Here is a 16,377-nt window from a genome sequence, read left to right on the forward strand (position 1 = left end):
ACTTCTGCCTAAGTTTATCAGTCATATAGTGCCATCTTTACATACAAAATGTGACAAAATGATACAATATTAGCAATTTTAGTGTTCAAAACCATGTTTGAATAGAATTTCTAAATGTGAATGCCACACAGGTTAAAATAAAACAGGAATATTTGGGCAATATTTACGGCTATCTGCGCATGAATATACAAGGCCAAAATGTAGTTAGCAGTCGGAGTTTTATGTATCGCTAGCTTTCTCAACAAGTAGACGATCAATGTTCATAATATTGAGCCATTCATGCTTTGTTATGAAAAATATTCTTCTCTAAGATGATACAAAATTTATAATTCGAAACTGTAAAGAAAAAAAAATCTTCTTTTGCATAAAAAAAAGTTATGGAACTTGCGTGGCAAAATCAATGACGACGATTTTAGTGGTGTGCGAATAGACAGCTTGTCAACCAATATCTCGATCTCGCACTCGCAATAATGTCCGCCGCTTTACATCGCTAGGCGAAGTAGTGTATATTTATTCGATGTGAGAATCTGTGCATCACTGTCAGATAGTTGGTGTGGTTGAATCATTCCTCGTAGCCAGGTAAGTCTTTGCAAATTAGTTATATAAGATGCGACATGTCATTTCAAGACTTCCCACAGGCCTCTCAGGCTCAGTGTTACTACACACGCTACACCCATTTATATCCATGTATCGCATACAGTAGTACATGTCAATTGTCATAGATAGATACATGTACATGTATGTAATGTATCCACAGAATTAAAACCAGAGAACCAGGACTCGACCGCCATCTTGATACAGGCATGGAGCAAAAATTGGGGGTATTCGGTTTCCCTCGGAATGCGCTCGAGGCATTCGTTGTCATGCAAGCGCGACATGGATGATGGGCGCATTTGAGAGACGCACTTGATGCGACCTGCACGCCAGTACCAAGACGCTTCAGATGAGACGCAGAATTGTTTTCGTTCGTCTCCAAGACCGTCGGTAAAACCCGAATACCCCAATTTTCTCCCCATAGCTGACGGTAGCGATTGTGCGTGGCGGTATAGGGAGTCCCGGTTCTCCTTCTCTAATTCTGTGCATGTATCAGGTATGTGAGTTTCGGCTTTTAATATACTGCAGCTCCATACGTTTGATGTATGTATCAGCTAGAAATTTCAACAGCTTTGAGCTTTCAAAGTGTAACACTGCTTGAACAGCTGTACGCGTGACGATCCAACCGCGATCAAATTAATTAGGTCCTATCACCATGATCACATAAATTTCAAACTACAACACGAACGAACAACCCTTGTCGTGGATACAATAATTAAAGCCATATTATAACGTCTCTGTAAAAATAGATTAAGTAGATCCTGCACGCCATGTACATACTGTGCATACGTGTTAGACAAATATTTCCATCGTTTTATTCAAAATCTCGGATTTTGAAAAAACTACAGCACCTAAAGTCTTGATTTTTGCAGAGTATCTTTATTGACTAATAAAAGTACATTACAATCGTGTAGAAACCAGAATTAAAAAAAATTGAGGGCGTTCTCCTCAGCAAATGTTATGGCTTTAAGTCTTAATTATAGTACGGTACTAAACTAATCACGAGTGCGATGGCATGGCCATGGTTGGATTCACTGCGGTGCGCACTCAGTCATAAGCGAACACGCTGCGGTGTACATGAAGCTTCACATCACATTGGAGGCTAGTTCCATCTAGATCACTTGCCCACTTCTCAGTCATTCTGTCGGACGGGTCGGCCTGACATTACTTGTGATAGATCACTTCTTCCATTGCTCGAGAAGTTTAGTCAAGAATTTGTTCACCGATAGCTTCACATTCTAGGCTAGAGACCATTGCATTCAAAATTTAGTAGGATTCGCTGAAGCATGACACCATATAAGGCTAATGAAAGTCGATTCCCAGTTTCCGTTACCCTACTCCGCTCAAAACAATCTGCTGGCCAAATATTTCATTATTTTGAATAAAATGTTGATTTCTAACAAACTTTAACATACAAATAATTGATAATAGTTGTACAATCACCTTCATGTGGTTGTAAACTACATCTGTAAACTACAAACTGTGATTTATCACATGTATACATGGGTAGTTATTGGTTTACACCTGTAACAGATGCAATAATGAAATGGTATAAAATAATGAATAATGAATAATGAAATGGTCACCTACACAGTCATGAAAAGTAATGTAACGGGAAACTTGTAATTGACTTTCATTAGCCTAAATTAAAGCAATGGAAGTTCAGAAGTAAACACAGCCGATAACCACAGGCGATTGCATCAAAAATGTTGCTAAAATTACGGCCATGCGTTTTGAGTTGGGCCGGTAATGCGTTACATGTTTTCGCGAGATGAAAATTGCATGTTTTTCGTTTAGATACGAATATATCTTTCACATAATACCCAACATATAAAAAAATATACATTTTCTGGCTGCAAATGAACCAAGGAATCCAAAAATGCACTTTAAAATGACATAGGGTGTATAACACTAAGGAGTTATGAAACTGAAAATACCAAGTATTTTAGGGAAAAAATTTAAAATTTGACACATTAAAAAAAAAAGTTAGCTTCACCCCACATATTTAAAAGTTCCATATTTGAATTCCTCTCAGTCAGAGCTTTAAATACATATATAACATCATAGGGTTCAATAAAATTAAAAGCGATTTTATGCCAGCCTCTTTCAAGGCATATTTTCCCATTGACTTCAATGTGTAACCCGACGGAAAATAAAATATGCAAAATTGCTTCTCAAAGCAAATTAAATTACCTGGAATATGATTGTATGGTGTTATAGTATGCAGTTTAAAGTGAATTGTAAAAATGTGAAAAAAAAATGGACCTCTTGCATCATATGACCCCTTGGGGTCACTTTTATTAAATTTGCTCCTCCTGATCCTCCTCCTGATCCTCCTCCACCCGCACATTATGCTAATTAGATGCAAATTATTCAAATGTTAATAACTTTTACAACTTTTTAAGGTTTATTGTATTGGTCTCATCACAAGCTTTAATTTGACACCAAATATAACTACATAGGCTGCATATTAACTGAGAAAATTAAGAAGATGAACCCTAAAATGTCGCGCGCATGTAACATCTCCACCTATTTACTGGCCCAACTCAAAACGCATGGCCGTACAATAAATAACCTCCGGTGCAAAAAAATTGCACCGCTATCTGACCAACAAAATATGGCAAAGCACTCTAGCATCGAATGAGTACCGGTAACTATCGTGTGCAAATTTGAAGCTGGAGTTCTCAAATAACCCATTGGTTGCTTTTTTGCCAAGATTTGGCTGTTCCATCTTGGCCAGGGCTGGAAAAAATGCACAATTTCCCAGGAACATAGTGCTCACTTAACATAGTTAAGATTTCCCCATTTCCCACTATTCCTTGTGTATTTCTTTATTTAGAACTCAAACATTTCCCTCATGATCTCGGCCCCTGTCTTACAAAAAGGGGACATACACTTGAATTGCTGTTGCAATCAGTGGGTGAAATCACAAAACATGCCATTGCATTGTCCGAAAGTGCATGGGTGGTGCCATAGATCTAAACAGCTTGACCGAGAGAATGTTTGTCAAAGGGGACACCCTCGTGAAATCCCTATTGGTTTGTGCAGGACCTCTTTAGTTCAAGACAATTTCCCCTGTGGTGCAACGGTATGTGTCCCCTTCGTGTCTGAGGGGGGAGCCAAATGGAATTCAGCCAAATCTCAGCAAAAGCGATTTATCACAAGTGACGTCATGCCAACCGCCAACCGTACATTTCATGATTTAAGTTATGAACTTATGATATTAATTTAACGCTGATCGACCAAAAAAAAAAAAAAAAAAAGCAAAGGACTCTAGCATGGAATTCGTATCTACATGTGCAAATTTGACGCTAGAGTTAATCTCAAAGTAACTCGGTTCAGGTCACAAAGGATGCAAAAATGCATACCGTATGCTACTTTATCTCATTATTGAGCCAAAACTGGCAGCATGCAAAACCACATACATATACTGTAGTATGTGCTGTTAAATTTTGTTTACGGTTTACATACCCGTTACTTTTCCAAAAGTATGTGGTTTTGCATACATGCATGTATGCAAAAGTACATACTTTTGCAAAATAATTTTCCCTATGTAGTCAGTCTCCTGTAGCCATTTATGCAATTTGTACATACATGTACCGGGTATACATGCAAAAATACATACTTTCATAGCAGTGACAAAACAGAAAATAAAATGAAATGAAATTTATTTTACGCAAATGGAAATATAATACCCGACTCAAGAGTCAAGAACATTCTCGTCAACAGCAATTTTGGGTGGCCTGGGCTCACATAGATGTGAGATTAATTTGACAATGTAATTTATGTGTCAAATGCGCATATTTATAGCAATAATTGGCGGTTTAAATGTAAATGACTGATTTCCAATATTTGAATTCTGTAAGTATATGGCGAATATGATTATTTTGGGTTGATTTTGTGCAATTTATGGACTATAAATTTGATGTTAACTACTGTCACATTTTCTTGAATAAAGCGACATACATATGAAAATTAATCAAGAAAAAAACAATTTTTGTCAATAATAATATAAACCTGTAAATAAACAAACTGAAATAGAAGCGGTATACCTGATCCACTGAAAAGGCATGCTGTGCGGTTGACTACATTGTTAGCACAATAGCTTAGTGTGTACCTTCTATACAATGTTACATAAATAATTCAATAGATGTTCCATCTGTCTCACTTCCCTGGCTCCTGGGACACATATCGCGCACCATCATACATTGAAACATTCATAATTTACAAACTATAGACCATATTATAGCAAAATTATACATTTTTGAAGAAAGAAGTCTACTCTTTCCAAAAAAGGGCAAGTCTTAAGCAGTCCAAGCAGTATTCCTGTATTTTCCACTTATAATTTTGACTGAAAATTTTGTAATATGTCATTCCGTGTACATCATAACAATTCATCAACTAGTGGCAACCTTTTCAAAGTATATATTTAGGTGGGCCATTGCCTCTACTTTGCACTGATAAGGTTGGGTTTTTTTTATATGTGCTGTGGTTTAGATGTTACATGTTTTTGAGGCGGTGCTTCTTGTTGACATCATTTTCATGCATACAAGGATTTGCACTAGGGTGATTCACAAAAATGAAATTGGTATTTTTCAACGGACACCCCTCATTTTGTTCATTTTGGTAATAAAATTATACCTGCAAAATATGAAAAAATTCAAAAAAGTTTAGGGGTGCTACCGGTCAATGAACTTTTGTACACAAAGTCAATGGGAGTTTTTGTCAAAAATTTCAAACGCTTATTTCAGGGCCTAAAAAGTCTACCAGGCTTGCAAAACTGAAGTAAATGTTCAATGATATACCTAACTTTGTGAAAACATGGGTTTTTACCAAATTAAAGTTCATAGTTGACTGTAATAATAAAAAATGTTTCAAAAGTGACAGAAGGAGTGTAGCTCAAGAAAAGAATACCCTGGGATATCCCCCGGAATCCCACCAGGCACCCCAAATTTATACCTTATTGAACTGAACTGTTGATAAAAAAAAGATTAAAATTCTTCACATATTAGTTTACCCCAATGGTGATACCAGCTTTTGAAATCTTATGTAATAGTAACTATCAAAATCCATACATCTGTATCAGGGGTGGTCATTATGGCCATACCTGATGAAGATTTGTATTGTTTGAATTGAATGACCACAGGAAGGATTAGATTCACCATGGTTGAAAAGAAATGTATATAAATTGGGGTCACAACATTGAATAGTGGCCAGTTCAAAACTACACCTTGTGCAAGGTACTTGTGACAAGAGCTAGAGTGGCTAAGACACATTTACTACTGGATTACACATTAAACATTACACTACACTTACATAAAATTACAAAACAAAACAACACATAATCATGATCAAGTAAAAACAAAACAAAGCAAAAACAAACAAAGAAACAACAACAAAAAAACATTTAAAAAAAAAGAAAGAACTAGAGCCCCATAAACACAACTTTATATTAGCCAAGTACCATAATATTTTGGCTGTTCCAGCAACTGCCTTGCCCCAAATGTAACTGTTTTCACAAAATGCAATTTTCTGGAAAGCGGGTTAACATTTTACAATTTTCTTTAGCATTTATTTTAAGGACATTACTCACACTATGATCAAATATTTTGGCACAATCAGGGAAAATTAACATGGCTTTTTTTGTGTTGTAAAGAAAATGGCTCATAAATCCCATTGACTTTGTGTACAAAAGTTCATTGACCGTAGCACCCCTAAACTTTTTTGAATTTTTTTCATATTTTGCAGGTATGATTTTATTATCAAAATGAACAAAATGAGGGGGTGTCCCGTTGAAAAATACCAATTTCATTTTTTGTGAATCACCCTAATTTGCACAGACTAGCCCCTACTGACATTTAAATGCCATATTTGGACAGACTGGACATTTTCCTTTCAGAAAATATATACATTTACTATGATAGGGTCTATATTTAGTAAATTAGGAGTGTTTCAATGCAATATGATCTGCGATCCTTGAAATTTACTGCACAAAGGAACACCACTTCATTACACACGACCATTTCCATTTTCATATAAAAAATGCAATACAAAGTTAAGAGAGGGAGATCAGTACTGCATGCATAAATTACATACTTTTTTGAAAGTATGTGGTTTTGCATATATGCAAATGCAAATACATTTGTAAATAAAGGTTTTTGAATAATAATATGCAAATAAGGACATAAATATTCATAATGATATGCAAATAACATGGCACAAAACTATACTGCACGTCAGGCCACCATTACAATACCAAGTTTGAAGGTGATCGGTGATTGCGTTTAATCTGCAGAGTGGAATAATGAAAATGTAGGTAAAATTTGCAAATAAGCTCATTTATATTCATAAATATGCAAATAAAATGACACAAATATACAACACATCAGGTCACCATATCCAATCACTATTCACTATACCAAGGTTGGAGTTGATCGGTCTTTGCGATTAAGCTGCAGAGTGGATTAATGAAAATGTGGGCAAAATAATTATGCAAATTAGCTCATTAATATTTTCCTGTCTGATAGGCTAATCAAACAGTTCGCTGCTGCTTAGAGATAAAATCAAACATGCATGTATAGGCAAAAAACATTGTAGGAAAGACTAAAAACCAGTAGCGTAGTCAGCGGGGGGTGGGGGGGGGGGCAGAGTGCCCCCCCTGACAAAAAAATGAAAGAGAATATCAGGAGGGCAAAGGAAAAGAAAAAGGGCAAGGAGCCCCTTTTCTAGCAAAATTCAGGGCCAAAATTGTGTAAAATACAAAAAATTTCCGCGCTACGTGCGCACATTGTAACAATAAAGCCCTTTTTTAGCCGGATAATGGGCAAAAATAGTGTAAAATACCATTTTTTCGCGCTACGCGCGCACATCATCCAAATAGGGCCCTTTTCGGGAAGCTCGAAGACATACAGTCTCTATGTATTGTATGATGCAACTGCAATTTTTGTCATCTGTGCCCAAAAAATTTTATTGTGCCCCCCCCGACCAAGAAAGCTGGCTACGCCCCTGCTAAAAACTGTGGATGGTAACATAAATATATTGTTATGAGAAGTTCTTCTTCAACCGTTATTTTTTCTTTTCCAGATTTTGCATGTTGAAAGTAGTCGGAGCTGAATATGTGAAACGAGATTGAATACAACAAGAGTGCTGTAACAGTTGCAAAAATACTTTCCTGTTCTCTCTGCTGAACCCTACAAGAGCTGCAATCAGACAATGTTGTACATTTTACAGGTGCTTGAGTTAGGTAAGGTGTATCATGTAGCTCTATGAGCAGGGCTGCAACCGGCCATATATTTCCTATATTTTTAAGATGTTTCTATTTCCTTAGAAAGGTCTTTTCACGTAAATGCCTCCCTGGACAACCCCCCCCCGACGCCCCGTCAGGCTTATTTGTATACATTATATAATTACAGGTTGCATTTTTGCCCTGCAATTTCAGTTAATTCTCTAACTTCTTGGGGCCTTAGCCATGAACGGGGCCATGAACCTTTACTAGCCCTTTTCACAGTTCATATTGAGTTTTTGCATATAAAATACAGATAATCAGTGTGATGTTGTATATGCTGCTATCTTGTGGGTGCATGCTGCGATGGTCGTTCGATCTCCATACATGAACAGCTAAACGCACCATCGATGCGTGGCAAGCTGCGACCTGCGCGTAGTGTCTAACGCATGAACACACAGATCATTTGTATCCACAAGATGGCGAAATTGGCTGACAGCCCCTATTAATCCCAAGATCGTTAAAACTATTTCTTGCAACAAGACAAATAATTTGAGACTAGTTTCATCAAAATCAGAGCAAGTTCCATTTTAGCCCCCATCGGGGGAAAATTGGACCTATGACGTCCCAATTTTACTCTTTTGCCCATAACTCCATAACCATACATCATAGATTGGTCAAAGTATACCTTGTTTGAAGTAGTATTACCAGAGAGTCACGATGGTGTGAGTTTTGAACTTTACCCTGTTCTTCCCCGCAAGTAAATAACTGCCCAATATACCCTTTACTAAATGTTTGTTTAGTTATTTTTAACTTTTTTAGGGCAAACTGACCCTACCATATGGGCCATCCTGCCCCGCTCCCTAAATTTGTTTGTCTGCTTTACTCTGTTAGTATTGTAAGGCTTGCAGTCCTGAGATTGGGTTTGTATGTAGCCAAGACACATGGCTCTCATATGGGTCAGTCAGGTCCTTCTAACCTTAAAATTGACATATAGATACTAGTCGGAAAAAGGGCAAAGACTCCTCGGTCTCCCCTATTGCACTATTTGAAGTTGCTTTGTCTATATAAATCTTATTCCACTTAGCAATTCTGGAAACAATATTATCCAGATACGCAACAGAAATATTCTTATGCATGTCATTTTAAGTGTCCATGTGCCATTTTCAAATTAATGTAATACAAAAGCAACCTGGTCCCAAATGCTTTTGAACTATGTTTATTCAAACAAAAGAAAGGAATTCCACTATTGCTGGAGTGTGGCTAACAGTACGAGTAGATCAGGACATTAAATTAAGTTCCATTAATTATAGAATTTACTGTTCCAAAATGCTAATAACACATTCATGAGTATCCACAGTCAATTGTACAAATGTATGTATTTCTTATTATCTTCTCTTTCTCTGACTCTTTTAATTATCCATAGAATCGTTTGATGCCCTCATTGATGCTACAAGGGAACAAGTGACAACCGCGACACAATCATTCATGTTTAGCAGCGGGAAACTTTCTCAATTGTCAACATCCACAGATGTGTATAAAATGAATGATACAAGCTGCATAAATATGATGAACAAATATATACACTTTATCTATTTAAAATGCAAGGCTTTTAAGACCAGCACATTTACATGGATTTGTTTCAAGGAAATGTCAGTGACTGGTCATTTCATATTACCAGTGTTAGCAGAACTCATTGTAAAGCTGACAGCATGGCTAAAAATTCAAGTCAAATCCCTACCTTATTAGAATGAGAAGCATGTTATTAAAACATATGGAAACTATATTTGGCAAATAATGTAAAACTATAATTAGTTGTGAATGATTAGATTTTGTGAATGATTAGCCAAGTCAAGTCCAGTCAAGTCAAGTAATACTTTGTTGTACTATTCAGCAAATTACTTCAGCTGTGTCCTTCTGCTCTTTCTGATTATCACATAAAAAGAACTACAATCTTAGAAAAAAATTGTTTGAACACTTTTAAGGCCTTATTGGAAATGGTCCCCTTCTACCCCCCTGCCATTACAATATTAGCATGCCCAATATGCGCATCTTCACCATATCTTCTCCCAACATTGTTTGGTGGGGAAAGGGAGGAGTATGCTTAAGATGAACATTGAGACAACACTACTATAATCCTTAGTTTCCAGTGGATATAGTGTGCACACTATACTAAGAAGAACATGGGAATTACAGTGGATGTTCGAACACATTTTTTTCCGGGATTGTAGGTCACACATTGCTACGCAGTTTGACTAGCGAATGAGGTGCCAATGTGATTCTAGAGTTCAGTCTTTTGATCAAGTATTCTACATGTGTATGCCAATTGAGTTTGTCAACAATCATAGTGCCAAGATATTTATATGAGGACACATGCTCCACTTTTTACTTAGCCCTACTATAGGGCCTTTTAAACACACTATATCCGAGAACTGCTAAAACCCACTATAATCGCTCCACCCGATTTCTGGGGAATAGCAGTCACAGAGTTTAGCAGTTCTCTGGATATAGCCAGGTTTTATGATATAGCATGGTTTGGGATCACCACAGTCAAAAGGCTTTATACTAGGGCTAACTTTACTACCCTTCACCACTATAGGGCTTGGAGTTGTACTTGACATCCTGAAATCAATTATCATTTCCTTAGTTTTGGAAACGTCTCAAGCTATGCAATGTTATTTTGTGTATCAAAATAACCAAATTGTTGAGACCACATGTCACATTATCCAATTCATTCCAAGGCATAGGTTTTTAAACATTTAGACACATCTACTTCTACTTGAGAACATTATTACAGTAGCCCTGAGTAATTCAATTTGAAAATTTGTCTTTGTTTACAATTTAAAGCTACTGCATGAAAGTTGGGAATTCCCTTTACCATGTAATCACAGTAAACAAAGTCAGGACTATTTATGTACTCACAATTCCCTAGTGTAAAGTAGATATAACATCATTTTGGAAATTCCCAGGAAGTGAAAGGTTAATGTTTAAAATTAGGCTTGGGAATTTCCAGATTACATCGTATTTTGTGAAAGAGTGAATATGTAAACTGGACATTTATTTATGTTTATGTATCAGAACATTATAAATCATGTTTTACTTTTATTTATTCAAATACTGTTAACTTTTCAAACATTTTTTTCTTGTGCATTCTGAAGTGAATTTGGGTGAAAGGTGTGTTTGGCTTTGACGACTCGGTAACAATATTTGACTCACTTTGCTGTTGAATCGCACCTGCTGTCCCAAATCTACAGAGTGTATAAACATTATTCATACATACAGATAATACAACTTCTAAGTTCCCCCTGATAAATGTTTGAATAAATTAATGTAGTTTTAGCCGATTTAAAAACAGAAAAAGCATAATATAATAAAAAACATGTTGTGCATCTTCAGTGTTTTAAGGAAATTCATTCAAGCTATTTTAAGTTACTATGAGTAGTTGAACAAAGTTTGACCATGTTTTAAGAAAGCTGGTCTCTGAGAGCAGGTCTCTTATTTAATCCCTTGAAAAAGAAAAAAATTGTCTTTTAAAACATCGGATTTTAAACTTTGTTTATATGTTTAGTGTTACTGTTACTCCCCCATGGATGTTGTCATATTTCCCCTGTTTTTAATTTCATCCATTGCTAGTGGGTAAGTGTGACACTGATTGTATCCTTTGATTCCCCCGCTGGTCAGTTGGAACAGATTTTCCCAGTTTGTATATCATGTTTTAAAAGTTACAGTAAAGCTCTTGTTAAGGGCTCTGGACTGGTATGAACGTTTGCACAGTATTTTTTGTGTGGCATGAGAGCACAGCAAACAAATCGAATTGCATTCTGAATACGAAGAATGTCCTTCTGATATCATGCCATTGCAACTTTTCATTTCAAATTTTGTTCAATTGCTCTGAAACATGGAAGCATCATTGCATATTTAACACTGAAGAGGCCCAACATGCCATACACTTACATAATCGGTTGAAAAACATTTATGAGTGGAAACTTTTAAAAGTTGTGTTACCTGTATATACAAAGGCGCTTCAGTAAACACACAACAAACGGACGTCACTTCATTACCAAATACAAGGTGAAACAAAGTATTACCTGCAATTTTTGTCACATTATGTCAACAGTGATTTGGGAAATAAAGGTTATCAAAACATAATGTTATTTGTGAATTGTTTACTTGTGTGATTCAATGAGTAACACTACAGCAGAGCATACCAGTTCCTGGTTATGGTTATTTGAACACTGTTCTACTTGTCAAGTGGAAAAAATGCACATAATTTGTGAGAAGTCCAACTACATTATTAGCTCACAGACTTATTTGGTGTTTGTTTAGGCTAAGAAACGGCATTTTTTTGCCGTAAACATTTTTTTTGCCGTAAAATCATGAAATTCTGACAAATACTGCATTGTTTAGGCAAAAAACAACAATGAATATTGTACTTCAATTGTGTAAATCAACCACAATTTTATGTTGTGTACTTTTGAGCAGTCGAAAATTTAAAACAAAATATCTTTAAAAAACCACCTCATTTCGATTAGTTTTTGAAACTGTCGTGGACTTTGAGACATAACAAGCCTTATTTATAGCCTACATGACATATATAACATGCTAAATTTATGTGTACAATATTCAAAATATCAATCCAGAATGTTATTATGAGGCCATTACATATTTTGCAAATGATTTTTAATTGCTGCTTTGTAGAAAGACACTTTCAATTAAAAGTATCTCTTAAGATTTTTCAGGACAAGCATATTAAAGCGTATGCCTACCCTTTCAAGCAATGAACAATCCTGCGTCAATGCAAAACCACATTCGTGCAAATAGTGTCATTTTGCATGATTATGTAAAATACATACTTTTCCAAAAGTATGTGCTTTTGCTGATGCAACTTAGTAACTATGTTAATAAACGTATATAAGACCTAATATATAGTAACTTATATTTCTTCCCCTGTTTTTGCCAAAACCACATGCTTTTACAAAATATGTCATTTTGCATGATTATACAAAATTACATACTTTTCCAAAGGTGTGGTTTTGCTTATACTTTCGGTGGTGGTTTATGCACCCCCCCTGTTTTTTGCAAAACCCCATACTTTTGCAAAGTATGTCATTTTGCATGGTTATGCAAAATTACATACTTTTCCAAAGGTGTGGTTTTGCTTAAGCAACTTAGTATATACTAGTATGGTTATACAAACTTACATATACTTTTCCAAAAGTATGTGCTTTTGCTTATTCAACTTAGTATATACTATATTAATAAACGTATATAAGACCTAATGTCTTATAGTACAATATTTCTGGTGGTGGTTTATGCACCCCCTCCCCGTTTTTGCCAAAACCACATACTTTTGCAAGATATGTCATTTTGCATTTTGCCTATGTCATATGAATGACCTATAATGTCTTATAGTACATTACCATTATATGTCATATGAATGACCTAATGTCTTAAAGTACATTATATTCCTGGTGGTGGTTTATTCACCCCCACCCCCTTTTGCTAAATCACATACTTTTGCCAATTATGTAATTTTGCATGGTTATGCAAAATTACATACTTTTCCAAAAGTGTGTGCTTTTGCTTATGCAACTTAGTATAGGTCTATACTATATTAATAAACATATAAGACCTAATGTCTTATAGTACAATATAATTCTGATGGTGGTGATTTATGCACCCCATCCGTTTTATAAAACCATGCACATACTTTTGCAAAATATATTATTTTGCATGGTTATACAACGTGTGTGCTTTTGTTGATTCAACATAGGCCTACTCAAGCCTATATTAATAAACGTATATGTAAGACCTGATGTCTTATAGTATATTATATTTCTGGTGGTGGTTTATGCACCCCTCCCCCGTTTTTTCCCCAAACCACATACTTTTGCAAAATCATTTTGCATGGTTATACAAAATTAAATACTGCAAAAATGTGTGCTTTTGCTTTAATATGCAACTCATTTAGTCTATACTATAATAATAAAGGTATATAAGACATAATGTCTTATAATACATTACATTTCTGGTGGTGGTTTATGCACCCCCCCTTTATTGCCAAAACCATATACTTTGGCAAAGTATGTCATTTCGCATGGTTATACAAAATTACATACTTTTCCAAAAGTGTGTGCTTTTGCTTATGCAACTTAGTATACATGTATACTATAAAGACCCAATGTCTTACAGTACATTATACTTTGGTGTGGTTTATGCACCACCCCCTGTTTTTGTTTTGCCAAAACCACATACATAAATAGGCCTATATCATTTTGCATGGTTATGCAAAATTACATTTTCAAAAGTGTGTTGCTTATGCAACTTATTATACGTTTGTTAATATAGAATATACTAAGACATTATTAAAATTAAAAATTATATTTGCGGTAGTGGTTATGCATGATTGGGCCTATGCAAAGTAACATGTTTTTTCCAAAAGTATGTGCTTTGCATATGCAACTTGGTAGGCCTATATAGGCATATATAATAATAAACGTATATAAAAGAAATGTCTTAGGCCGATTGTACATCATTACGGTGATTTATGCCCCCCCACGTCTTGCCCGTAGTTTTTTACCCGTATTTCTTTCACACAATGTACTAAATATAATTAGTAAAATTGGAAGTAAATGAGCTAAGGATGATAGCCAAATCTCAGTTTGGATGAGGTATAAGCGAGAGTTTATAAGCGAGACTGTTAAAATACCAAATACCTCCAGCTACCGTCAAAAAGCTCCGTGGAATGATATGAATGGTACGGCACATTATTAAGTGGTGTGCTCCCGCTTTGGTAGTATGCGCCCTGATTCCCTATAGCCAGCCCGTATGCCTCATCACGTGTTTCTAGACAAAACATCTATTTTTGTATAACCCCCTACTTACCGTAGAGTATGATGTTTTGCTTATGCAAAACTCCATGTTTCGCGTCAGTATGTGTTTTGCATATGCAAAAGTACATACTTTCATAAAGTATGTAGTTTTGCATATGCAAAACATCATATTTTGCATAAGTATGTGCTTTTGCACGCAGCACCGGGAGCGTTTCCACGTTGCATCGCCATTGTTGTTGTTGTTACTTATATCCCTCCTTCAAAGGAGCACCGTGTATTTCTCGCTGACATGTCGCAGCTCTCCAACACCTCTGTCTGCTCATGCGTTCCATTTTTGAACACCAGTATTCAATATAATCATTCAGAACACTTGTGACACGTCTGATCAATACTGTGTGTTCTACATTATACTAAAAGAACACTAATGTGCAAGGCTTATCATATTTTCAAATACACTAGTGTTCTAAAGAGACAATTATGAACACCTCGGACGCGTCTGAGAAGCGTCATGTGTTCGGGAACATTTGCAGTGTAGGTCATTATCGTTATATACACGGCGGATCCAAACAGAAAAATGGAGTGCGCCCGCATACGTTCGATATCAACTTTGACTCGGCTCAGCACGGGGCATTGCCACACCACCTCAATGCCTTCGGCAAAATATTTCCCTAAAATATCGCAAAGTAGTTTGATTGACAGATTTCACCTCTGACCTCGATCACAAACATGGCTGCGCCCAGTGAGACATTCACACACACAAAATGCAATACACACGATAGTTGTGCAAAATCAATCGCATTATTTGCCTCGTTTACCGACGTGCTTTGACAAGTTTGCAATAGGTTTTCAATTCATCTTGTATCAGAGAAGCAAATAATAAGATGGACTAAGGACAAATATTGCCACGGACATCGAATCCCGCATCGAATACACGGCGAAAACATGACGAGATATCGAGATTTGTTCCATTGACCACCATGTACTGCACTGCCCGTGTGTTTTCATATGCATTGATCATACCTTTGTCTGTGTGTACAGCTAGCTGAGCATGCTGAGCGTCTGTTGGATTGTGTTGCTTGTTGTGCAATTGTGTACACGACTCTGCAAGGACAGGTGGGTTTCTTTATATTTTAACCATTACTACCGTTCACAAACACTTAAAAATGCAAAAAGGGGGGCCCTGAAATTTTTTGACCCTCCTAAGGGGGGGGGGCCTGAAAAAATGACCACAAATTTTTTGGAAAAATTGAGTTTATATGCTTTTCTATGGGGTTGACCCATAATTTTCATGTCAAAAAGGGGGGCCTGAAATTTTTGAGGTTTGTAAAGTTCCCCCTTTAATACAAGCAAGTGTTTGTGAACGGCCCTTTACATTTAATTATTTTGTTTAAAAAGGTGATGATTTAACTAAAAAAAACGAGGGGTCTTGCCACCATGTCAGTATGTCAAAAATTAGCTAAGTTATGGGCAAATGACTGTTTTCAAATTCTGCATATTTCTGCAGCCATCATTGACATAGGGCTGTGCAATAATTATGAACCGGGGGGATTTCCAAACGGCTTGCCAAAAATCACTTGCCCCCCCTTCTCGCCCCGCCAAAATTCCCTTCCCCTCTCGGCCTGCCAAAAATTCTTTGCCCCCCTTGCGTATGCCAAATTTTGGGATCCCAATTTACAAACCTCAAATGGTCTAGACATATGTTGCGCGCAGCGAATGAGCAGGAACATT

At 36.3% G+C, this 16,377-nt stretch overlaps 1 long non-coding RNA gene across 1 annotated transcript; it reads left to right on the forward strand.

Moving 5' to 3' along the window:
* The first annotated feature begins 210 nt into the window (after nt 1-210).
* Nucleotides 211-9,365, forward strand: LOC140149013 (uncharacterized). Its single transcript, XR_011858546.1, has 3 exons — nt 211-579; nt 7,678-7,837; nt 9,243-9,365. It is a non-coding gene; the product is annotated as an uncharacterized lncRNA (long non-coding RNA).
* Nucleotides 9,366-16,377: the final 7,012 nt, after the last annotated feature.

The sequence above is a fragment of the Amphiura filiformis genome, chromosome 3 (assembly GCF_039555335.1).
Source record: "Amphiura filiformis chromosome 3, Afil_fr2py, whole genome shotgun sequence".
Taxonomy (NCBI): domain Eukaryota; kingdom Metazoa; phylum Echinodermata; class Ophiuroidea; order Amphilepidida; family Amphiuridae; genus Amphiura; species Amphiura filiformis.